This window comes from Arvicanthis niloticus, chromosome 13, assembly GCF_011762505.2.
Source record: "Arvicanthis niloticus isolate mArvNil1 chromosome 13, mArvNil1.pat.X, whole genome shotgun sequence".
In the NCBI taxonomy this organism is placed as follows: domain Eukaryota; kingdom Metazoa; phylum Chordata; class Mammalia; order Rodentia; family Muridae; genus Arvicanthis; species Arvicanthis niloticus.
In genome coordinates this window covers 7866369-7890810 of record NC_047670.1, presented here as the reverse complement: position 1 = coordinate 7890810, position 24442 = coordinate 7866369, and the positions used below count along the sequence as shown (strand labels likewise).

The following is a 24442-nucleotide window of genomic DNA, read 5'->3' as shown; positions in this document are numbered from 1 at the left end:
CAGGGAGTTGGATTTCATTAATTTGCACTGGAGTCTGGCAAAACTATACTGTAACACTCTCCAGGTGATTATGATATGTAGCCAAGGTGAAGTCACAGCAAAGCCAGTGCTTTACCAAGCAAGCTCAGTGCCAATGGGAGAAGGCCTCGAGGAGCACAGGATCAGTGGGAGAATGCTTCAAGTATGGTGTTTGCCTCTTCTGTGTTAAATGTGACATCTTTTAAAAGGGAGACATCTTAGTCATTATGCACAACAGATACCCGTTGGGGAACAAAACACATTAAAATCCTGATAGTCATTTGAATTTGAGAAATAGATGGGTTAAGCCAAGGGAAGGTCCTCCCATCCTCTTCCCTGCCATAAATACAACACATCAACTGAATTTTCTTAACATAGTAAGATAGTATCCTGTCCTTTTGCCGAGCCACAGCCAGTCACGTCAACAGAAACATCATAGCCATTATTAAGAAAGTAGCCCCTCAATGCAAATTTATACTCATAGCTAAATAAAGTTTAACCCTGATTAAACTGCCTGGTTTCAGGAAAAGTCTCTGTGTGGGGGTGAGTCACAATGCAGGGTGGGGATTTACTGCCAGCTGATAGTCTAGAATTACACAGGGTCATTGTTAATCATACAACACGGGTACAACTTGCCTGCTAGAGGAAGGATGGAAGAGTATCAAATGCAGTCAGTCCCTAATGTGGACATTCTTGTCCAACTCCATACATCAGCTAGAAATACTTGTAATTAATTAACTTTCTATTTCAGTCTCCGGCACCCAAACAATGATACTGTTGCTTTTAGCAGCTGCTATAGTTAAGTTGCCATTCGTAACCTTTTTAGAATATACTGTGCAAGTCACAGGTCTTATTCTCAGGAAGGCCTCAGAAATTCACACTGCAGAGAGTTTAGGGCTCATCCAATTTTTTTAATTTTATAACTGAGAACTCCTTTCATATATTTGGTTGTAGAATGGCTGTAGTCAAAGGGACAGTCAACAGCCAGTGTTGACGAGGATCTGGAGAAAGGAAAAAACAGACACTAGCGTGCTTTGTGGCTGGGAACTCTGGTCACTTGGAGCTACCAGGGACTTTCTTTGAAAGCCAGACACAAATTTTCCTTCAAACCAGCAACTCCACTTCTGTTTATCTACTCAGGAGAAAGCTTATGTCAGGAAGCCCAAGTGAACTTTTTTAGCATCATTCACAATGGCCACAATTCCAGTACCCATCAACAAAATGGGATTTAAATCCCTGTAGTATAATATTATTGTAGTAGAATATGTAGGAAAATATTATTGGAATGAAAAAAAAAAGTGCTGATTCTTAGCAGAACCTGGAAGTACCCTGAAGAACCTGGTAAGTGAAAGAAACCAAAACAAAGATGACATATAAAACTCTGGTCAGCCTGGAAGACTACTAGAGATGGGAAGAAATAGCTTGAGGTACCAGGTGCGTGTGTGTGTGTGTGTGTGTGTGTGTGTGTGTGTGTATCTTTCTGTCTGTCTGTCTGTGTATGTGTCTGTGTGTCTGTCTGTGTGTCTGTCTGTCTGTCTGTCTGTGTGTCTGTGTGTCTGTATATGTGTCTGTGTATGTGTCTGTGTGTCTGTGTGTCTGTGTGTCTGTGTGTCTGTCTGTGTATGTGTCTGTGTGTCTGTCTGTGTGTCTGTCTGTGTGTCTGTCTATGTGTCTGTGTGTCTGTCTGTGTGTCTGTCTGTCTGTGTGTCTGTCTGTGTTTGTGTCTGTGTGTCTATATATGTGTCTGTGTGTCTGTGTGTCTGTATGTGTGTGTGTCTGTCTGTGTGTCTGTCTGTGTGTCTGTCTGTGTGTCTGTGTGTCTGTATGTGTGTCTGTGTGTCTGTGTGTCTGTATATGTGTCTGTCTGTGTGTCTGTGTGTCTGTATGTGTGTCTTGCTGTGTATGTGTCTGTGTGTCTGTCTGTGTGTCTGTCTGTCTGTGTGTCTGTCTGTGTATGTGTCTGTGTGTCTATATATGTGTCTGTGTGTCTGTGTGTCTGTATGTGTGTGTGTCTGTCTGTGTGTCTGTCTGTGTATGTGTCTGTGTATCTGTGTCTGTGTGTCTGTGTGTCTGTGTGTCTGTATGTATGTCTGTGTGTCTGTGTGTCTGTATGTGTGTCTGTGTGTCTGTGTGTCTGTATGTATGTCTGTGTGTCTGTGTGTCTGTATGTGTGTCTGTGTGTCTGTATGTGTGTCTGTGTGTGTGTCTGTGTGTCTGTGTGTAACTGCATCGGAGATTTGTGCCTGCATGTGACAGTTAGAGACTGAACCTAGGGTCTTACCCATGCTTCTGCTGTGTTACTGATCTATGCCACCAACCAAGAATTTGTTTTTGAGAAAATGAAAATATTCTACCATCAACTGATAGTTGTGCACATCTAGAAAAACACTAAAATTGATCCAGTCGGATACAAGTGAGTGAGTTGTATATGAATTCTATCTCATAAAGCTGAAGGTTTTTAAGTCATCAGTGTCCTGTACTGGGAAACTAAAGCAAGTCTCCATTGGCCTCCATTCAGGGCAACCTTGACACAGGAGAACTTTGAGTGTCAAGTGCCTAGAGTTGCTTTCAGCCAGCTAAGGGGCACCCAGGACAGAGGCCCAGGCGAGGAACGCCCAGGTTAGGGATGCTGTCCTGGGGCTACTGGGTTGGGTCTAGCTCCGCAGAAAGGAACAGGGCGGTACCCCTCCTCTGCTTAGCACAATGAGCTGGTCTCTTTAACATTGCCAAAGCGGGTCACTGAGCCTTCAGGACACTGACCTGCCTCAAGGATTTTTGGTAACAGTTGTTCTTCTCTGGCTCTGATCAACACTCAGTGACTGACCTCCAGCTGGATCTTGCAAGAGCTCTGACCATCACTAGCCAAGACTGGGGGATGACCCTCCACAGGGACACCGCCCTGGTGGCCCCTGGTCCTGCACAGAGGGGACAGGGCGGGTGGAGGGGAGGTGGAACTGTGGCGCGGCTGGGGTTCCCACGCTCCTATTGTTGGCGACTTTGTTTCCAATTCCTATCACGTGTGCTAATTAGTTAGAGCTGCTGGCTGGCTGGAAGGCGTGTGGCTCGCCTAAAAGCAGAAAGATCGCTTCCTGTTGGGAGGCAGGCAGGCAGGGCTCTAGCTCAGAAGGGGTTAGCCAGGAATGATGGCAAAGGTCCCTGAAAGCAGCAGCTAAAAGCTAAGGTGACCTGACCCGTGGGGATGGTGGGGGGAGGCCAAGATGGTTAAGAGAAGTTACCTTTACTCCCCTCTAACCTGACTCATAACTGTGTTCCCTGTGAATCTTTTAAAGATTGGGGTAATAAAAGACAGTCTGCACATTAAAATTGTTTTCCACATTCTGAGTAAAACAAGCATGTACTATTCAACAGGAAAGGAGAAGAAATGACTTGAAATGTAGCAAGTCATGTTTGCGCAGGGCTCTCTAGTCCTCAGACCCTACTTACTGACTTTGCTGCACCTTAGCACTGAGCAAACAGAAGGGGTAGAGAAGACAGACAGAATAACATTGAGCTTGCCAATATATAGGACTCAACAAGAAGATGTGCTTTCTGTATTTCTGGGCTTCTTGTTGCATTTCAAGATCCAGGTAAGCTCTGAGCCCACAATGGAGGTCTCTGCTTTGAAGCTATCACAGTATCTAGTGCCCTTAAAATAAGAGAAAAGTAGCATTCATCCCACAACCTTGTGTGTGGTGGCACTCGAGAGAGGAGCCTGCTGGGAAAGAGGCTGGCTTGTAGAGCATCAAGAGCAGTTTCAGTCAACTGAGATCCACAAGGATGCCTGGGTATTTCCTGTGAGCCTGGCACTGAACTCCGTGTGCAAAGGTAGACCGTCTAGAGCCGAGCTTACAAATGTAGTAAAAGACGAAGTTCCCCAGCCCTCAAGAACAACTTCTAGGGATGGGATTGTAGCTCAGTTGGTAGAGTACTTGCCTAGCATGTGTAAAGCCTTGGGTTGGATTCTCAGCATCACACAAGCCCCGCATGGTGGTGTTTGCTGGCACAGTCAGTACTAGAGAAATGGAGGGAGGGGGCTTATAAGTTAAAAGTCATCCTCGGCTACACAAAGAGTTTGAGGGCAGCTTGGACTACATGAGACCCTGTCACAAACAAACAACCAAAACGATTTTCTGAAAATTGGATATCTTGGGGTGGTGGGGAGGAGACCTGAGAAGGAAAACTGGATCTGGGTGGGGATTGTTATAGGATCTCCTGTAGCTCAGGCTGGCCCTTAATTTTCCGTGTAGCCAAGAATGACGATGAACTTAAACTTCTGAGTCTATTGCTTCAACTTCCAGTTGCTGGGGTTACAGGCAGAAGCTGCCACATCTGTGTATGCCACATCTGACTCATCGCCGGGTTCCTGGATGTCAGCAATGACTAGTCCAACTGAACTAGAACCCTAGCCCCAGGCAAGAGACCTGAAAAGACTTCCTAGAGAAAAGACAGTTCTCCTAACACTTCTTAAACAATAGATAGCCATTGGCCAGAAGAAGGAAGGAAAAGGCATTATGGAAACATCACAGGGTGCTCAAGAGACCCATGGGCCTATAATAGAGAATGGGATATAGTGTGTGCAGCACTGTAGCATGAATATTGAAGATAATCCATCCTAAAGATCAGGGACAATATTAAATAACCCAGCAGAATATTCAGAATCACCTCTAACAGCGACCACTTGAGCAGGAGTTTGCATGGTGGCCTGGAGGGACTGAAGAAAGCGCACTAACTCGGTGGCCAGGCTTTAAGGTGTAGGAAGCTGAAATTCTCAGCAGGGTATGTTAGTTAGAAGACAGACTTGACAGAGGGTAGGAAGCATCTGTACGCTTCAGGTTTCACAGTGGTCAGTGGTAGCCTTTGCTGGGATGAGCAACTCAGGAGATGGGAAACCATATTTGAATGGCAAGAGTACCAAAGGGTTAGAGATCAAAGATAAGAAAAAAAAATGACTGATAGTGTCAGCTGATAATATCCAGTCATCATTTGTAAATTGCTTGATAATGGAAAACTAAGTAATTAAATATAGTGAACTACATGTAAATTGTTACAGATAATTTTTCTCTTTTAAATTTGAGACAAGGTCTCACTATATAGCCCTGGCTGTCCTGGAACTCACTACGAAAGCCATTCTGGTCTTGAAACTCAGAGATCTTGTCTGCCTCTGCCTTCCCAGTGCTGGTATTAAAGGTGTGCACCACCATTCCTGGAAAAATTTTGCAAAGACTATATAACAACATGAGAAGTGCTTTCTAATGGGAATGTAGAGAAATCAATAATACATGGAGAGCATAGTGATGGCTCTGGGGTTAACAGCACTTGTGGCTCTTACAGAGGTCCCAGGTTCTGTTCCCAGCACCCGTACAGTAGCTATAACCACCTGTAACACCAGTTCCAAACTATCCCATGTTCCCGTCATGTCTCAAAAGGCCGCCACATGGTGCACATATATGCTTGGATGCAAAACACTCATATATATGAAGTAAGATAAATAAATCTTTAAAAATGTTTAACATAAATACTTTAGGGGTCATGTAGTTTGGTTGGTACATTGCCTGCCTAGCGTGCACCAAGCCCTGGGATGGATCCCTAGAACTTTGTAAATTGATGAGGTTATAGCATTCAGGAGGATCACATGTTCAAAATCATCATTGATGACGTAGTGAATTTTAGGATTGCCGGGATTACATGAAGTCCTGCTACACAAAGTTATTAGTACTGTCATCACTGTATCAAAGACAGTCTGTAAGTAGAGTAAATTCCCTGGAAGAAAATATATTAAAATACTTGCTGTAGGAATTTAATTTCCATTTGGGACCAGAGATGATTCCCACCCATTTGGTTTTCTACAGCTCCAAAATTTTCATACTGAATAACTATTCCTTTATGATGGAGAAAGTAAGCCACATTCCTTGGTTTTTCCACAGAAGTACTACTACTCCTTTGACATTAAAAGAGGTGATTTTGTGGAGGCACGGGGGCGGGGGGCACTCTTGTAATCCCAACATTTGTGAAGCTCAGTATATTTGAAGCCAGTCTGGGATGCATGACAAAGTCGTGTTTTAAGGAAGCCAGGTAATACTTAATGGAAGAAAGTGACAGAGCTCTTGTCTTACTTGCACAAGGCTTGAGCTCTGTCTCCAGCACCATAAAACAATAGCTTCATGGAGAAATGAAAATTAAACATGGCCAAATGTGATAGTGTTCACTTTTAATCCCAGCAGGAGCAGAGACAGGGGGGGGTCTCCTTGAATCTGAACCCAGCCTGATAAGTGGAGAAAGTTCCAGACCAATCAGGCCTACATGAGACCCTGTCTCAAAATAAAAAGTAAATGGACTGATTGATTAATAATTTTCAAATGAGCACAGTAAATTTTAGTTCTATCTGCACTTGCTAGCCTTAAAGTCAAAGCTGCAACAGTTTCTCAAAGACTGTTACATAAGTGACCCAGAAACACAGGGAAAGCAAAACCTTTCAAAGTCACTGAAATGCCTTCATTTGTGTATTTGTTTTCTGTGTGGGAAAGAGGAAGCGGGAGAGCTTAGTTTCAGGAAATGACATCACAGATGCTAGCTGATTCTGCCTGTTGGCAAGAGAAATCCAGGCCTTTCCTCTAACTGGATGTGAAGGGTTAGAACAGTTTATGGGCTAACAAGGCTGAGATGAGGCCCAGTCATGACAGTCTTGGTGGTGACCAGCCCTGAAAGACAGTGCCATCCTCAGGGATGGTGTGTGTGTGTGTGTGTGTGTGTGTGTGTATGTGTGTATACATGTGTTTTTATGCACATGTATGTGAAGCCAGCGGGTGCTGTCAGGAACCCTCCTTTATCACTCTACACCCTTCCCTTAATCCTTTGAGGCAGTTTCTCCTTGTACCTGGCCCTCCTGGTTTTTGACTAGGCTGGCAGCTAGCAAGCTCTGACCACCATCCCCCACCCACCCAATTGCTGGAGGTTATAGGCACCCTCGATAGTTACATGAGCGTAGGCTCCAAAAATCATATCCTTGTGATTACACAGCAAATGCCCCAACCACTGAGCCATCTCTAGGCAGTGAATGGGCTTTTAATTCCGTGTCCCACTTACTGTCCAAGAAGAAACAGTGCATTCAAAAACCTAAGCATAAGATTTCTTTTAGAATATATTTAAAAAAGAAAGAAAGAAAGAAAGAAAGAAAGAAAGAAAGAAAGAAAGAAAGAAAGGAAGGAAGAAAGGAAGGAAGGAAGGAAGAAAGAAAGAAAGAAAGAAAGAAAGAAAGAAAGAAAGAAAGAAAGAAAGAAAGAAAGAAAAGCAGCCTGGCATCCATTGTGAGTTCCAGGACATCCAGGACTACACAGAGAGACACTTGTCTCAAGAAATGAGAGGGGGTGGGGGGAGAAAAGAAAGAGAGAGAAAAGTATAGATTTTTTAAAAATAATTTCCTTATTTAGAAGTGACTAAGGCAAGCCAAAGAATGTTTTCTCAACACAGGCGACTTAGGAACTCTTGTGTGTATAACAACCAGTTGAGGAGCTCACGAGGCAGATTCTCTATATCATCACAGACGTCTCACTTTGCAGATGAGGAAGCTGAGGTACAACCGTTGATTCACCACGGTCACATGGTTGGCACAGGAGGAGCCAGGGCTTGAACCTGGCCAGATGGTTGTCTCCCTCATCTGTGGTGTAAATGTTCCATGTGGAGCTTCTAAAGATTGGAGGTCAGTTTCCTTTGAGGATCCTCAACATGGCAAGCTGCACCTGGCCATTTGGATCAAAGGTCTCTACTGTGTTCCTATTGACTGGTGACTGCACAAAAGGAGCTTTGGGGAACTAGCCACACCCACTGAAGAGTGAACCAGGCAGGAAAAGCAATACCTGTTTTCCCAGCACCTGGGAGAGGAGGGCAGGGGGAGCAGGAATTCAAGGTCACCTCCTCCTACCTATGGAATCTGAGGTTAGCCTGGGCTACATGAAAACCTGTCTCTCAAAAAAACAATCAATAAAATGAAAAAATTTTAAATCGGAAAAACAAGAAGACCAAACAACAGCAGATATCACACTATTTCATCTGAGTGTCCAGCATGACACCTACGATTGGTGAGGGTCAGTGAGGGGAGGCTGTGTGTTTCCTTTCAACAGGAACATGACCAAGGTGTGTCAGGACCATCTTTGCCATGGGTAGGAGGAAGCCTAGGTTGGGTGAAGGCACAAGCTCCCAAGAGACTGTATGTTTTCCAGGACCGTATTCGATGGGCTCTGAATATGGACTCAAAAGTTCTCCAGGGAATCAGTGTGGTCACTCATGACTGTCACTCCAGCTCTTGGGGGACAGATGGAGAACTGTCACGAGTTTGATGCCAGTATGGACTACAGAGTGAGACTACAAAAGCCAAAATATCAAACAAAAGTCCCCAGCAATCTAAGTGTACTTTGGACAAAATGCACAATGCCCTCAGCTCCCCACACCAACACCCCAGACTCCTTCCATGGGTAAAATCACTACAGTCCCTGGTGGCAATGATCAACTGGTGTGGTGGGTAAGCAGCATTAAGAAAAGGCCAAAACAACCCTAGGCATGCAGGGCGGAGCTGAGAGAAGGAATGTGGGGCACCCTACATGCAAGCCCCACAGCTGTTTCCAGCCCCAGAACTTCTGGTGTTCAGACAGCAGAACTTCTTTTTTTCCTGATATAAAGAAAGCTTTCGATTATCTGCAGTATGCCCACTGGCATACTTGAACACCCAAATCATCGTGGCCATTATTCTTTCTAATGTTGCAAACCCCAGGGGCACCTCGAGCGACCAGCCCTCCCAGCCCTCCAGGTAGAGCTCCCACCTGAGTTACTCACACCCTCTGTTGAGTTTCAAAGCAGGGCAAAGGCTGGGGTGCCTATTTAACAGTGTCAAGGCAGCCCTGGCTGCCAGGTTCTCCCAGCATCCCTCAGTCCCTAGATGTACAGCTTACATGTCCTAACCTCTACTCTTTGCCAACTCTCCAGGCCAGGGGCTGGGCTGCCCTTTCCCAAGAGGCTCTTCCCTCTGTAATCCAGACATTTTGGCTACACACCCTTTTTTGTACCTTTGGCCAACTGGCTACTGTACCTGGTTCCCCTGTCTTCTCTTTCCCTTCCCTTCCCTAGTGTTCCTGCCTCTGGCTGTGCTGTCCTACCTATCTATGATAAACTTTCTCCTCCACCATACCTAGGAGCCATCACGTCCTTTCCTTTCCTTTTTTACTTCTCTTTCATTCACCCTCAACTTCCTCGCTTTGGTTCAACGGGCCTAAAGACAAAGGGAGAGGAAGCATGTGACAGGTAGAGGCTATGCCAGAGACAAGGGTCTCCCGTCATAGGTACACCATGTGTAAACTCAGATCTGAGTACCCCAGAAGACAGAAGGCTCAGCTTCCCACACTGAGTTCCTCCATCCCGGTGAGTGATGGGCAGCTGACCTAATGGTGGCTGTAGATATAAAGAACCCAGATCCTATACGATATGGTTCATACATTTCTGCGGACTTGGTAACAGTTACAGTCAAGCCCAAGCTTGTTCTCATCTGTCTTGGAACCTAGACCAGCCTTTCTGATCTTGCTTGACCTGGATGTACTCGGGCCACCCTTTGAAGAAAGCAGGACTTCTGTTGGTCCTAAATCAGCTATGCGCTGTGGGCACCTGGCCACCGCTCTATTCCAGGAATATGATAGTCCTTAAAGATGGCAGACAGTCAGCATATCTTTTTGTGTGTAGCCTGGTATTGAGCACATAATGACTTTACAACAATGATCACTGGTAGTTGAGGAGGCACAGGTCCATAAGGCAGAAGAGCTGAGATTTCAAGGACAGTCTGTGCTACAGGAGAGACCATCTCTAAAGACATGTAAGTGAAGAATGCAGGGACCAGAGAGCTGACATCTGGAGGATGGAATGGTCAGAACAGCGAGACAACTTAGACTGAAGACTGAATTTACCATGATCTCTTTTTTTTTTAACTCCGTTTTAAGTCTGGCAGCACAGTTACAAGATAACACTAGAACAGAATGACTTGAAGGCAGGTGTGGTGGTGCACGCCTTTAATCCTAGCAGTCCAGAGGCTGAGGCTGGCAGATATCTGTGAGTTTGAAGCCAGCTTTGTCTGCATAGTGAGTTCCAGGCCAGCCAAAGATACATAGTGAAACCCTGTCTCAATAGATAGATAGATAGATAGATAGATAGATAGATAGATAGATAGATAGATAGATGGATGGATGGATGGATGGATGGATGGATGGATGGATGGATGGATGGATGGATGGATGGATGGATGGATAGATAGATAGATAGATAGATAGATAGATAGATAGATAGATAGATAGATATAGATAGTTTTAAACAGAATAAGAAAAGACCAAAACGATGGAAATTTCCAGATCACAAAACCCTCCCATCAGAACAAACATTTTAAATCACTTTTCCCAAGAGTGTCAATATGACAAGCATACTCAGTGACTAGTTATGTCTGATTCCTTTGCACTAATGGTCAACAGAGTTAAAAATTAAACCCGGCATTGACAATCACTGTCTCAAAGGCATAATGTATGTTGGCTTGTTTGGGGATACAAAAAAAAAATTGTTCTTGCTACATCTGTACACAGAAAGCTGAATGCCAGCATCTGCTATGAGAAAGGACGTGACCGTCCTCTTCTGTGACTCATGTGTCCCTTCGCCTCCGCTTGTCCTTCTCATCACCTGCAGGACCCACATGAACATGTATCTGTCGTAGGCTGGAATACACATATGAGGGGGAAGATGCAGGGTTTTCTTTCTGAGTTTGGGTTCTCCTTAGCTTATGCTTTCAAGGACCACTCACTTCCCTGCAAATTTCATGATTCCATTTTCTTTCTATTTAATCCCATCAGATTAAAAGATTCTTTGAAAAAATAATTTCTGTGACCAGTCAGGTTTGCCGTTCTCATCCCTTCACGAAGAAAGTTGATCCCACAATTCTTCTCACTAATGTACACGTGGCGTCCAGTGTCCATCCCGCCTCACATCCTAGGCTCACATGGCTGCACATTTTTCTACCTGTCTATCCTTCAGACTGTGGCTGTCTGATACCACAGCCTTTCCGGATGCCGTATTCCTTGCCTTTCCTGTTGATGTGATAACACCCTTAAGCTTAAAGGAGCAGGGGGTTATTTTAGATCACAGTTGACTGTACATGGTGAAGAAGGCAGGAGAGTGGAAACCTGGCATGTGGTCACATTGCAACGACCGACGATCAGGAAGCAGAGAGTCAAACACTGGTGCTTAACTTACTTTCTCCATCTTTCCTTTAAAAATTAAAAACCTCACAAATTTATTTATCTATTTATCTATCTATTTACTTATTATTTCTGGGAGGTAAGACATATACCATGGTGTGTATGAGGAGATCAGAGAAAAGTTTCCAGGAGTCGCTTCTGTTTTACCATGTGGGTTCTGAACTCACATCTGGGATTTGGTGGCAAGAGCCTTTACCCACTAGACCATCTTGTTCACCCTTTATTCCTCTTTAATTTTTTTAGTCTACAATCCCAGTCCATGCTATGGTGTCAACTGCATTTGGAGAATGGGGAAGTCTTCTCTCCTCAGCTGAGCTTTTCTAGAAGAATCCTCGAGACATATCAGTGGACAAATGTGGTCAGGCTGACACTGAAGCCTGGTGGCTGAGGGAGCGCTTCCACAATGATCTCTTTACATCTTCCTCTCTGTAGCCAAGTATTGATGCCCTGATCACGAGGAGCTAGCCTGGGTTCACATTCCTCTCCCTCCCCTTCCTTCATTGCTTAGCTTGTTAAGGGCAACGGGCCACGTGTACAATCTGCTCCATGTGTCCAATGTCAGCTAGAACTGGGGAGAAGGAGAACAGGAAATGGAATTATGTAGGTAAGCAGATGCGTGGAATAGAAGATTCATCTCAGCAATGGGGAGGTGAAGCAGGCGGATCTCTGTGAGTTTGAGGCCACCCGGGTCTGCATAGCAAGTTCCAGGTCAGCTAAAGCTACACCCTGTCTCAAAACCAGAACAGAATAGAGGGGTTAGAGTAAGAAAATCTGTTTGTTTGTTTGTTTGTTTGTTTGTTTTGTTTTGTTTTTGTTGCTGTTGTTTTGTTTTGTTGCTGTTGTTTGCATAACTGTGCCTAACCACATGAGTTAAGCCCCAACTTCTGATCTTGGTGTCTTTTATTCTAATACAAGCGGGATACCAACCTGTATGGGATCATTTTAAGGATACAGACCTGTGTGGGGTCCTGTGAAGCCTCTTCTTCCTCTACTCTCCCTTCTCCCATCTCTGTTCCCTGAGGAGGGTCGGGGAAGCAGGAGTGTATCCATGTCTGGTTAGTGGGCTAAGTGCTGGTCTCACCCTCTGAAGAAGTATGACCTTTTCTGCCAAACTCTCAAAGCCAATAACACATGTCCTGTTCTTTAGCAGAGCGAAATAAGCCTGGCCTGAACTGGAGTCAAGAACGCCCTTTGCCACATTGCTTTTTCTGCTGCTGCTGCTGCTGCTGCTGCTGTTGCTGCTACTGTTGTTGTTGTTGTTGTTGTTGTTGTTGTTGTTGTTGCTGCTGCTGCTGCTGCTGCTGCTGTTGTTAACCTTGATCAGTTTTTCAGACTCTGAGCAAAAGAACAGAGGGCAGAGACCAACGTATGGCTTAATGGTGAATACTGAGGCATGGAATTGGCTTGCTTTTCACATTGCTATGAAAGTATAGCCTGGACTTGGGGCACAAGCCTTGTGCTCTCGAAGTTTGGGGTCAGCCTTGGCTTGGCCCCAGCAGTAATTTTTTGGCACAGAGGAGGGGCAGCACTGGCCTTCTAGCTTTTCAAAGTCCTCTGCTACATGACTAGACCTGGTAACACGGCCATTTTACCAGATCACTTTGACAGTGTAGTCCAACCATCAGCCTTGGTTGGCTTTGTGTTGCTGTGCACCACGACCCAAAAACAATGTGTGGAGGAAAGGATTTCTTTTAGCTTATCCGTCCAGATAGCGCCCATTGTTGAGTGAAGTAGGGGCAGGGTCTCAAGGCAGAGTCCATGGAGGAAGGTTGATCACTGAATGACCTCTTCCACATCAGTCCTTAATAAAAAACGATTCCTCATGGATATGGCCACAGGTCAGCCTGACCGGTAACTCTTCAATTTAGATTTCCTCTTCCCAACCTACTCCAGATCATGTCAAGTCGGCAATAAAAACCCAACCAGGACACATACCATCCAAAGCGAAGTAATGGTTTTGAATTCCAAGCTCCTCCTGACTTAGTCTTCACATTTTCTAAACATAGTTTGGAAATATTAAAACTGCTGGGATGTCCTTCAACAGAAGAGCAGGTAGAGAAAATATGGCAGGTAGGTGGGTGTGTGCCATGGAAGCAACTGAGACAATGACGTGCAAAACAGTGGATGGAAAAGGAACTCATTGTACAAAGTGGGATGACCCAGACTCAGAACAGATAACTCCATGTCTTCTCATAGACAAGATATGGGGTCATGGAGGCAAAGCGGGTATTAAAGAGTCAGGGATCTGGACGGAGGGAAGGAGGCTTAACAAAGCTAGCTATGAGAAATGCTTAAGCAAAACCCATTATCTTGTATTCTAACTTTAAACAAACAGACAAAGCAAGAGCAGGCAGACGACCGTACAGTGGAGCTGACCCTGGCGGCGGAACACAGGTGGGCTGGCCCTGAGGGTGTGAGCTCAGGAGAGCTGGCCCTGCCTCTCGAAGGCTATGGCATTGGGTGGGCTGGCAGAGGCCATGCTGGAGAGCTTGTCCTGGTGGTGTATGTGTGGGAGAGCTGGCAGGCTGACCGACTCAGGTACCACACAGGTAGCTCCACAGCTTTGAGTTGTCACACCCCAGCGTCTACCTCATCTTTGAACTGCTGGAGTGCATGAAAGGGCTGGTCTTACAGAGCCACCAGGATCTCCAGGACACAGGGAAACAGCAGGGTATCTGAGAGGAGTCCCAGTGAGGATCTAGTATTGATGGTATAGCAGAAGCCCCGGAGACCCTGGACTAGATCAATGACTCGTTGTCGTGAACATTTGCAAGTGAGGAAGTGTGGACAACAGGGTGAACTGTGGGACACGGTGTGACACACTACAGCTCCCATGACAAGATGTTTTGTTTTTAATTCTGTTTTTTTTTTTTTTTTTTTTTTTTTTGGAAGGGAGGTTGCAAGGGTGGAAAGCAGAACAAAGGGAGAAGGAGAGGAGGGATATTGGGGTGCATGATGTGAAATTTACAAAGAATAAATACAAAAGTAAAAAAAATAGTAAATAAACCTCAAAACCTACACACATACACCACACACACACTACATGCACACACACACACGTGCACAAACCACATATGCACACACATGCATGCACATGTTTGCATGTACACACTATTGTACATGCAAACATGTGCATGTGCAAACTATATGTACATGTTATTGTGACACTTTGAAGAAGCACTAGAGGGAAATATTAACTTACTCACTAAAAGGTGCGATGTACCACCATGTGACTTATTAAAGACGTTTTCCTGAACTCTGGTGCAATGTGAGGGGGTCCCCAAATGTTTCTTCTCCAGAATGCAAATCTGTAGGGTGCTGTGAAATTTCAAAAAACATGGCCCCTTGAGGAGGGGTGTCCATCCTTAGCTCTTAGAGAGGGCCTGTGGGACCCACTTCTCACCTTTCTCTCTCCAGTTCCCACCATAGCTGTGTTCTCTGGCTCTGGCATGCTCCTGGGACAGCCTCACCAGGGATCCTAGCCGAGTGGCCTGCCTGATCTTGAACTTGAACCATAAGCCAAAACTAAACCTCTTTACTTAATAAGTAGTCTTTGTAAGGTATTTTGTTACAGTGACTTCCAGAAAGCTGACCGATAAACTATAAACTTTACTAGTGAAACCCTTGCTGGCAAGATCGCTCACTAAGCATAGGTCCTTGTTGCCGAGTAACCTGAGTGTGATCCTCAGAACCCACAAGTAAATAACCAATTCTAGAAAGTTGTCCACTGAGCTCCAAACATGTGTGTGGCACATGGGCACATGCCCAGATAGATAGATAGATAGATAGATAGATAGATAGATAGATAGATGGATGGATGGATGGATGGATGGATGGATAGATAGATAGATAGATAGATAGATAGATAGATAGATAGATAGATGAATGCAAAATCAATCAAACACACAAACCCTTATAAGCCATATTTCTTATTGGGGATTTCCTAAAGCTTTAGCAAACAGGGTTACCCACCTGCTGTGTTCTCTTCCTGAGATGTGGCCAGCTATGCCCTAAAACTATCCCCCTTCGGTTCCTAGTCAATCACCGAATTTCTAGCAGCAAGTGGGCCTCGTGTGGTTCACGTGGTGGTCCCTTAGCAAGCTCAGCCAGCTGTTTGCTCACCCACATCTATGAACTACACACTGTGCTAGTAGCCTTTCTGGAGTCCATACACAGAAAGCATGGGCCTGGTCCCTGAGCTGTTCTCCAAGTGGCAGCTCTGACCTTACGGGAAGAAACATCTCAGTGCATCTACTACGTAAGTGCCACACAACGGGCTAGCTGTGAGCTCTAAAGAAGGTCTAATTTGCTGGAACCGTAGACAACAGCTCGGGGAAAAAGAAAAAGAAAGCCCCCAAATATTCAGCACTAAAAATTCTATGGAAGACCCGTTAGGAGTATTTATGTCTTTAGGGTGGGATGAATGGATGCCTGAAGATAATTACGGTAGAATAGAAGTGTAGATCAGCCATGCAGCTACGGACTGATCACAGATGGCTGTGGGCTTCTCTTACCCCCATCACTAGCAAAACCCAGGTGTTGCCAAGCCCTCTGTCCTTGCTGCTGGGCCCTTTGTGGAGCCAGGCGCCGGTGAAGGGCTGTGCCTCTGCAGTAGACCATCAGCAGCGTTCCAGGGGATTCATCACACCTGGGCCTGCAAAGGAAGGGATGGAGCATGTACTAGAGTGCTGCCTTGATTTCCTGTTCTGACACTGTGCCTGCACCATCTCAGAGAAGGACTTTGTAGATGACAGGGGACTTCCTGGCTCAGTCAGCCACACTGGCATGGGCCTCTCAGGGAAGAGTCTAGTACATGTCTCTTGACCTGTGTGGAGGTCAGAGGTCAACCTCTGCTGACATTTGAGACAGGGTCTCTCACTGGGTCCTGGAGCTCACTGATTAAGCTAAGCTGGCTGGTATTCCAGCAAGTGCCCGGGATCTACCTGCCTCTCCCTCTACAGTACTGGGATGACAGATACTGCTTGCTTGCTTGCTTGTTTTGTGTGGGTTCTGGGACAGAAATCAATCCTCACATTTGCAGGGCAAACACTCTGCCAACTATGCTGTTCTCTAATACTCGGCAGCTCCTCGTCAAGAGCCCAGACTAGCAGGATATAGATGTGGCACTGGATATAATCCATGAATGCAAACACCTTCTTCCCCTCCAGCACCAGAGCAGAGGTAAGGCTGATGGTTCCACTCAGAGGTTCTCACCAGCAGGTGCAGATTCCGCCTCCTCACTAGCGGACTAGCGGGCATGTCTCTGACTGGCCAGCACCAACTCTTAACATACAACACATTTGTTTCCCTCAGCCCAGTTATGATCCTGCACTGACAGAGGGAAGAAGCTGTTCCTTCTGGTACACTTAGACCTATTCTTTTCACATGCAGATGGAGTAGTTCCTTCAACTCCCCAGGACAAGAGGAGAAGTATCCATGAACAACCCAAGGAACTGGCAGCCCCGACTGCTTCTATTTTGATCCAAAGCTGCAAGGGCATATAGCTCAACAGTAGAGCAGACTCTGACTGCAGGTAAGTCTGACTCTATAAAGGGTACAGGGATGTAAATAATGTATAGGAATGAGGAGGGGGTCTTCCATTTCCCATGCCAACCTCTTGGAGTATTCCAGATTAAGAGGGGGGAATTTTTAAAGACACTCCATTTGGGTCAAAAGCATCATCTTGAAATTCTCCTTTCTCAACCACATTTGTCACAACCTATCATTAAACGACAGTGAACTCCCTCCAGTCACAGCGTCTGAATCAATGTGATTTTGCTGAATTTGGTGGAGATGCCAAGTCTCCCAAGGCTGAGAGACTTGGGAAAGGGGCTCTGCTCACAGAGTCCCTTGACCCCTTGCCCAGGTGCAGAGCACAGGATTGCCCAGGGCAGCCCACAGCCAGATTAACCTCAGTCTGCACCGACCGACCCCATCCAGGGATGCTCCAGGAGGCTGCCACTCATAATGAACCATTCTAAAGCTGCCAGCGACTCGTTTCTGTCTACCCCAGAGTGACAGCTACCACCTACCCCATTTCATAGTCTGGAGAGTAGAAAATATCAGAGTGACAGTGAGTCTGTGTGATGACAGTGCCTGATGGCATACTTATTCCAGCCTAGAACACAGAATGTAGTTCTGATGTGTGACTCTCAGTCAAGGTACAAAACAGGTAGCCCCCCCCCTTCTCAATTTTGATATTGAAAAACAATTTTAATTTCATTATCTGTCTTAGTTAGGGTTTCCATTGTTGTGAAGAGACACCATGACCAAGGCAACTCTTATAAAAGGTATTTAATTAGGGCTGGCTTACAGGTTCAGAGGTTCAGTCCATTATTATCAAGGTGGGCCGTATGGCAGTGTCCAAGAAGCCACGGCACTGGAGAAGGAGCTGAGATTTCTGTAATCTTGTTCCAAAGGGAACCAGGAAAGGACTGACTTCCAGCAGCTAAAAGGAGAGTCTCAAAGCCCATTCCCATAGTGACACACTTCCTCCAACAAGGCCACATCTCCTAATAGTGCCACTCCCTGGGTCAAGCATATTCAAACTACCATACTTCCTTTACTTACTTCGTTGTTTCTAGATATGTGTAAACACTCCCCTGTGCCAAGTACAGCATGTGGAGTCCGGGATGACTCTCGGGTTCTCTCCTGCCACCGTGTGCGTTTTGGAAAGCAAGCACAGCTTGCCGGGCCTGCAGGAAGCGCCTCACCTGCTGAGTATCTCTCCAGCTCACGGTTCTTATTATTTTTTAAAACTCTGCTTTTGGTACTAGTGCATAATCAGTGTGCTTCACTCTCCAGGCCTCTGTATCCATATTCCTTAAGTTAGTTTTATCATTATTTGACTATAAACCTCCCTAGCAGAAACAACTAAGGATGAAAAGACTTATTTTAGCTCACAGATTCAGATGTTTAAACCCATGGTTGTTGGTTCTGTTGACTCTGGACAGGAAGACAGAATGTAGCAGTGGCAGAGCATGTGGTAAAGGGTTCACCTCATGGGAAACAGGAAGCAGAGAACAGGGACCTGGGAAGTGGGTATGACCTTCGAAGGCATGCTCCAGGGACTGCTTCCTCCAGCATGGGCCCTATGTTCTAAAGCTTTCAGAGCCTGCCAAATAGCACTAGCTAGGGACCCAGCATCTAACATATGCACCTATGAGGGACGTTTTACATTAAAGCCTCACAATCCTCAGTGATGTCAAATATCCCTGCATACCCACTCAGATACCACTGCATACCCACTCAGATACCACTGCATACCCACTCGGACACCACTGCATACCCACTCAGATACCACTGCATACCCACTCGGACACCACTGCATATCCACTCGGATAACACTGCATAGCCACTCGGATACCACTGCATACCCACTCAGATAACACTGCATAGCAACTCAGATAACACTGCATACCCACTCAGATGCCACTGCATACCCACTCAGATGCCACTGCATACCCACTCAGACGCCACTGCATACCCACTTGGATACCATACCACTGCATAGCCACTCAGACACCACTGCGTACCCACTCAGACGCCACTGCATACCCACTCAGACACCACTGCATACCCACTCGGATAACACTGCATACCCACTCAGACACCACTGCGTACCCACTCAGACGCCACTGCATACCCACTCAGATACCACTGCATACCCACTTGGATAACACTGCATACCCACTCGGATACCACTGCATACCCACTCAGATACCACTGCATACCCACTCGGATACCACTGCATACCCACTCAGACACCACTGCGTACCCACTCAGATACCACTGCATACCCACTTGGATAACACTGCATACCCACTCGGATACCACTGCATACCCACTCAGATACCACTGCATATCCACTCAGACACCACTCCATACCCACTCAGATACCACTGCATATCCACTCAGACACCACTCCATACCCACTCAGATACCACTGCATAGCCACTCAGATACCACTGCATACCCACTCGGACACCACTGCATACCCACTCAGATACCACTGCATACCCACTCGGACACCACTGCATACCCACTCAGATACCACTGCATACCCACTCGGACACCACTGCATACCCACTCGGATAACACTGCATAGCCACTCAGACACCACTGCATACCCACTCGGATAACACTGCATAGCCACTCGGATACCACTGCATACCCACTCAGATAACACTGCATAGCAACTCAGATAACACTGCATACCCACTCAGATGCCACTGCATACCCACTCAGACGCCACTGCATACCCACTCGGATACCACTGCATAGCCACTCAGACACCACTGAGTACCCACTCAGACACCACTGCATACCCACTCAGACACCACTGCATACCCACTCGGATAACACTGCATAGCCACTCAGACACCACTGTGTACCCACTCAGACGCCACTGCATACCCACTCGGATACCACTGCATACCCACTCAGATGCCACTGCATACCCACTCGGATACCACTGCATACCCACTCAGATGCCACTGCATACCCACTCAGATAACACTGCATACCCACTCAGATAACACTGCATACCCACTCAGATAACACTGCATACCCACTCAAATAAATACCTCTGAATACCTACTCTGCCTTAAATAGGTGATTTCAAGATATGTGTTGTGGTTTTTTTTTTTTTTTTTTAGATGGAAACAGTTTGTATAAAATCAATGTCATTTAAAACAATTCCAAACACTTTCTCATTTCACAGAACTTAAACTAACGCCCTCCCCTCCCCCCTTTCCTCCCCACCTCTCTTCACACACACATACACACAAACACACTTTTTTTTTCAGGTCAAGGTTGCAAATGATAGAGTGCTTCTAGAATTTGCTTTGAGATTCATCAAAGCCTCATGACACCTTCCTTTCTGGCTTCTCAAACCCTCCATATTTACAGAGGCCCTCTGTAGGCAATGACCTCGTTGACCTTTAAGTTTGGTGCAGTAGCTGAGCCCAGTCCACTCCCTGTGAGTGTGCTGTAGCTGATGGGTTAATCCTCCTTGTGCTGAAGCCTGACACGGAATGAACCATCACCGCCCCCTCACAGCTGTTACAGCATCTCACGGGCCTGACAAGGAGCACTCGTGTCTGACCTAAACCTCACCTATCGCAATGTGAACCTCATAGATTCATTCGGTTAGAGAGCCGACAGTTAATTCTCACACTCTTGATTGCAGGAGCTTGCTGCTGTCCAAAGCCCAGAGGAGCCTGGGGATAGGAGCTCCTGTCCAGCTGCAGAGACAGCACACCATAAATCCCCAGCTGTGTTGTGGAGATAGAGGAGGTGGAGGTGCCGGTGAAGATTGCAGAATGGCTGACCTGAGACAGTCCCATGGGGCCATGGAGGTGCAGATTGAAGCACTATTTTGAAAACAGCTGACACCATCCTCCTGGGAATTCTTTTCCCTAAAATTCTCTTTGAATCACAATCATCTCCATTAACCCCACTTTTGGTAGCCAAGCCTCAGCCTTTCATCCCCTCTCTGGTGCGGTTCTTCTTTCTTCTTTCTCAGAGTTAAACATTTGCATCTCCTGCCCAGATTTACCAGTAGAATCCTAATGCCTTGGGGTCTGAGGAACCGAGGCCTTGAGGAAGATGTGCTCAGAGAGGGGTTCAGTGCTCCCTTAGTGCTCCCGTGAACTGGAATCAATGCCTATATAAAAAGAGAACTCTGGATGCACCCCAGGCCTTCCACCATGTGAAGCTACAGTGAAAAGACAGTGATCTCGAGCCAGGAGCCAGGACCCTCTCCAAACCCTAACTGAGCCCTTCCCAGCCTTCAAACCATGAGAAGTTAGCTACTGTTGTCCACAGGTTACCCGTGCTATGGGATTTTGTTATACCATCCCAAGACAGTGATACTTCCTCTATAATGTGAGGTCCATAAAGCCTAGTATAGTGGCCGGCAGTCAATGCTTGTTCAGTAGATACATGAAGCCCATTCTCCCTGGGCTTTGTTAAGCTGACATGAGAGGGTGATGATATTTAAACTGGACTCCTACTGCTAACCCTGAAGCTGAAATGTCAAGTTCTTCCTCAGGCTTGTTGCTGTCAGGCTCCATCACATCCCGGTACCTCCTGCTCTTTTTTTTAAAGCCTCCTAGTTATAGGTCGGCTGGTCAGGAACAAGTGCTAAAGATGTAGCCTCAATATTAGAGATACCAACAAGCTGGAGAGCTCTGCACACACCAAAGCTTTCCAAGACTCAAGGCCATGGCCACAGCCATAAAGACGGGGAAAGAGTGGTATTTGCCCCCTGCAAACCCCTGTTACAAGGCTCCAAAGCAGCCCAGAGTTAGTTGTACTTTGCACATGGAGAGTTTGAAATAAAATAATGTTTCCATATTTACTTCTGGTGCCTTCCCCTTTGTATCTAGACCCACATGTATGAAGGGGACATCATCTGAGGACAAAGGGCAGTACTCAGAGTCACTTCTCCCCACTGATCACAGAGACCTTGGCATTGGCATGAAGTTAGAACAACTGTTCCGTGGGGCCAGGGATCCAGAAACTAAGGACCATCCTCTGCAAAAGAGAAAAGAGAGGAAGGACTCTTGGTCCACCAGGTATGTCTGATCCCAGTGGGGTGTGATGGCCCTGGGGCTTGAAAGGTACCAGCAAATGCTTCAAATGAGTGGAACTGTGGGTTAACATAAAAACTTGTCCTGTCCATGATCAAGCCTGTGCATTTGTCATGCAGATTTTATATAGTATTCTGGGGGTTATGAATGGTCAGGAAATCAGTCAACTCGACTGAGATTCCAGATATGCCTGATGACTGAATCTCACTCAAAGACCTGGCTTCTCAGTAAGCCCAAGGGCATTCTGTTCGGCCAGCCCAGCAGAAGGTACCACCCTTCCTGCAGTAAATGGGACCATTACTATTCTTCACTCTTGAACAGCGTCCTGATGTCACACTGCTTGATATTTATAGGATGCAAACGGCTAAACTTTGATCACCTACTGCTTTGTAGGTATGCAGTGTGTGGTGCTTTGAAGATGCCTGGCCCAGGAAGTGGCACTATTAGTAGGTGTGGCCTCATTGGAGTGGGTGTGGCCTTGTTGGAGAAAGTATGTCAATGTGGGGGTGGGCTTTGAGTCCCTACTCCTCACTGCCTAGGAGACAGTCAGTCTCTCCCAGCTGTAGTCAGATGAAGATGTAGAACTCTCAGCTCTTGCTCCAGCACCATGCCTGACTGGAAGGAAGCTGCCATGCTCCCTTGATGATAATGAACTGAACCTCTGAACCTGTAAGCCAGCCCCAGCATTTAAGCTGTCCTGGGTCACATAGCTCAGGTCCCTGGCTCGGGTCACACCTGCATTTGCACCGTCCTCCAGTCCTCGCTCACAGTCTCTCCACCACCATGCCTATGTTCATCATGAACACCAATGTTCCCCGAGCCTCCGTGCCAGAGGGGTTTCTCTCCGAGTTCACCCAGCAGCTGGCGCAGGCCACAGGCAAGCCCGCACAGTACATCGCAGTGCATGTGGTTCTGGACCAGCTCATGACTTTTAACGGCAAGAACGACCCCAGCGCCCTCTGCAGCCTGCACAGCACGGGCAAAATCGGCAAGATCAATGGTGTCCAGAACAAGCAACTACAGCAAGCCGCTGTGTGGCCTGCTGATGGATTGCCTGCACATCAGCCTGGACCAGGTCTACATCAATTATTATGACATGAACCAGCCAACATGGACTGGAACGGTTCCATCTTCTCTTCAGTCCTGGCTTCACTTACCTGCACCGCTGTTCTTCGAGCCTTGTTGCACGCAGTGCTCTGTGTTTAACCACCCGTAGCGATGCCCACCTTCTGGTCGGGAGAAATAAGTGGTTTAAGAGACCAAAAAAAAAAATGTTGTTCTTTATAAGAATTGCTTTTATTCACAGCAGTAAAACTCTAAGACACTGTGTGTTTTGGTAATACATTTACAAGATAGAGACACATTCTAATTTTTTGCTATTCAATAATCATCAACCCTGTCTCGAAAAACCAAAAAAAAAAAAAAAAAAAAATTCAACAAACAGATTTTGTTTGTTCTGGGTTTTTCTATTTGTTTATTCAGTTTAGTTTGCTTTGCTTTTTGAGGTGGGGGTCTCCTATGGCTCAGGATGGCCTCAAAGGTGCTATGTATCTCCTGGCCCTCTTGGGTCTATTTCTCAAGTCCTGGCACTAAAGATGCATGCCACAATGCTTTGCCAACAAGGAGTTGTTGAATGCTGACTGGATTGTGGATTACTCCTTTCAAAGTCAGAAACAAAAAGGATAAGGTTGGGTCTGGAGAGCTAACTCAGTGGTTAAAAAAGAAAAATGCCACCCACACATAAGGATCTGAGTTTGAAATACCCCCAAACCCACACAAAAGCTGGATACAGTGCAGGTATTTGTCATACCAATAATCAAATGACGAACTGAAAGATGTAGACAAGAGGATCCCAGGAAGCTGGTAGGCCAGCTATCCCTGGCATGTACAGTGCAGACAAACAGACAGACAGACAGGAAGACTCCGTCTCAAAGGCAATAGAAGGTAAGGACTGAAGATTGATGTCCTCTGATTTCCACAACACACACGCACACGCACACGCACACACGCACACGCACACGCACACGCACACACGCACACGCACACGCACACGCACACGCACACACGCTCCTGCAGGTACAGAGAGAGTGAGAGCCCTATTTATTCTTACCATAAATGAATATGCCATAAGGCAAGAAAGAGTGAAGTAAACACAACTTTCGAGAATCAGATTGCAGAGCCTACGGCCTGGGCTCCACTGCCCTCCTCCCTCGCACCGCCCCGTCCCTTTTATTGTCTGTGCCCAGCAGAGCTTCCCTGACAAGAAATTGCAGGGCTTCATAAGAAAGGACTTTGACAGTTAGCTTTCCCTTCTTGTTGGGAGTAGGCAGGATGTCCAGAGAGAGGCAAGACCCCAGCTATCCTGTGATCATGAGGAGTGGCCATCACAAGGAAGAAATTCAAGATGCCATACCTGGCACAATAGAAGCAAAGAGAACCTGAGTCCCTGGTGGCATCGCCAAGCCTCACATAGCCTTTGCCCAGCTTCCCCAGTGTCTCAATGATTGCTGAGACAAGGGAGGCACAGTGGTCCATGTCTGGGAGATGGAGGTC

General features: G+C 46.3%; 1 pseudogene across 1 annotated transcript; it reads left to right on the top strand.

Annotated features, from left to right (window-relative positions):
* The first annotated feature begins 21597 nt into the window (after positions 1-21597).
* Positions 21598-23148, top strand: LOC117718676 (macrophage migration inhibitory factor pseudogene; annotated as a pseudogene). The gene is made up of 2 exons (XR_013103196.1): positions 21598-21874; positions 22283-23148. The product of XR_013103196.1 is annotated as a macrophage migration inhibitory factor pseudogene (transcript).
* Positions 23149-24442: the final 1294 nt, after the last annotated feature.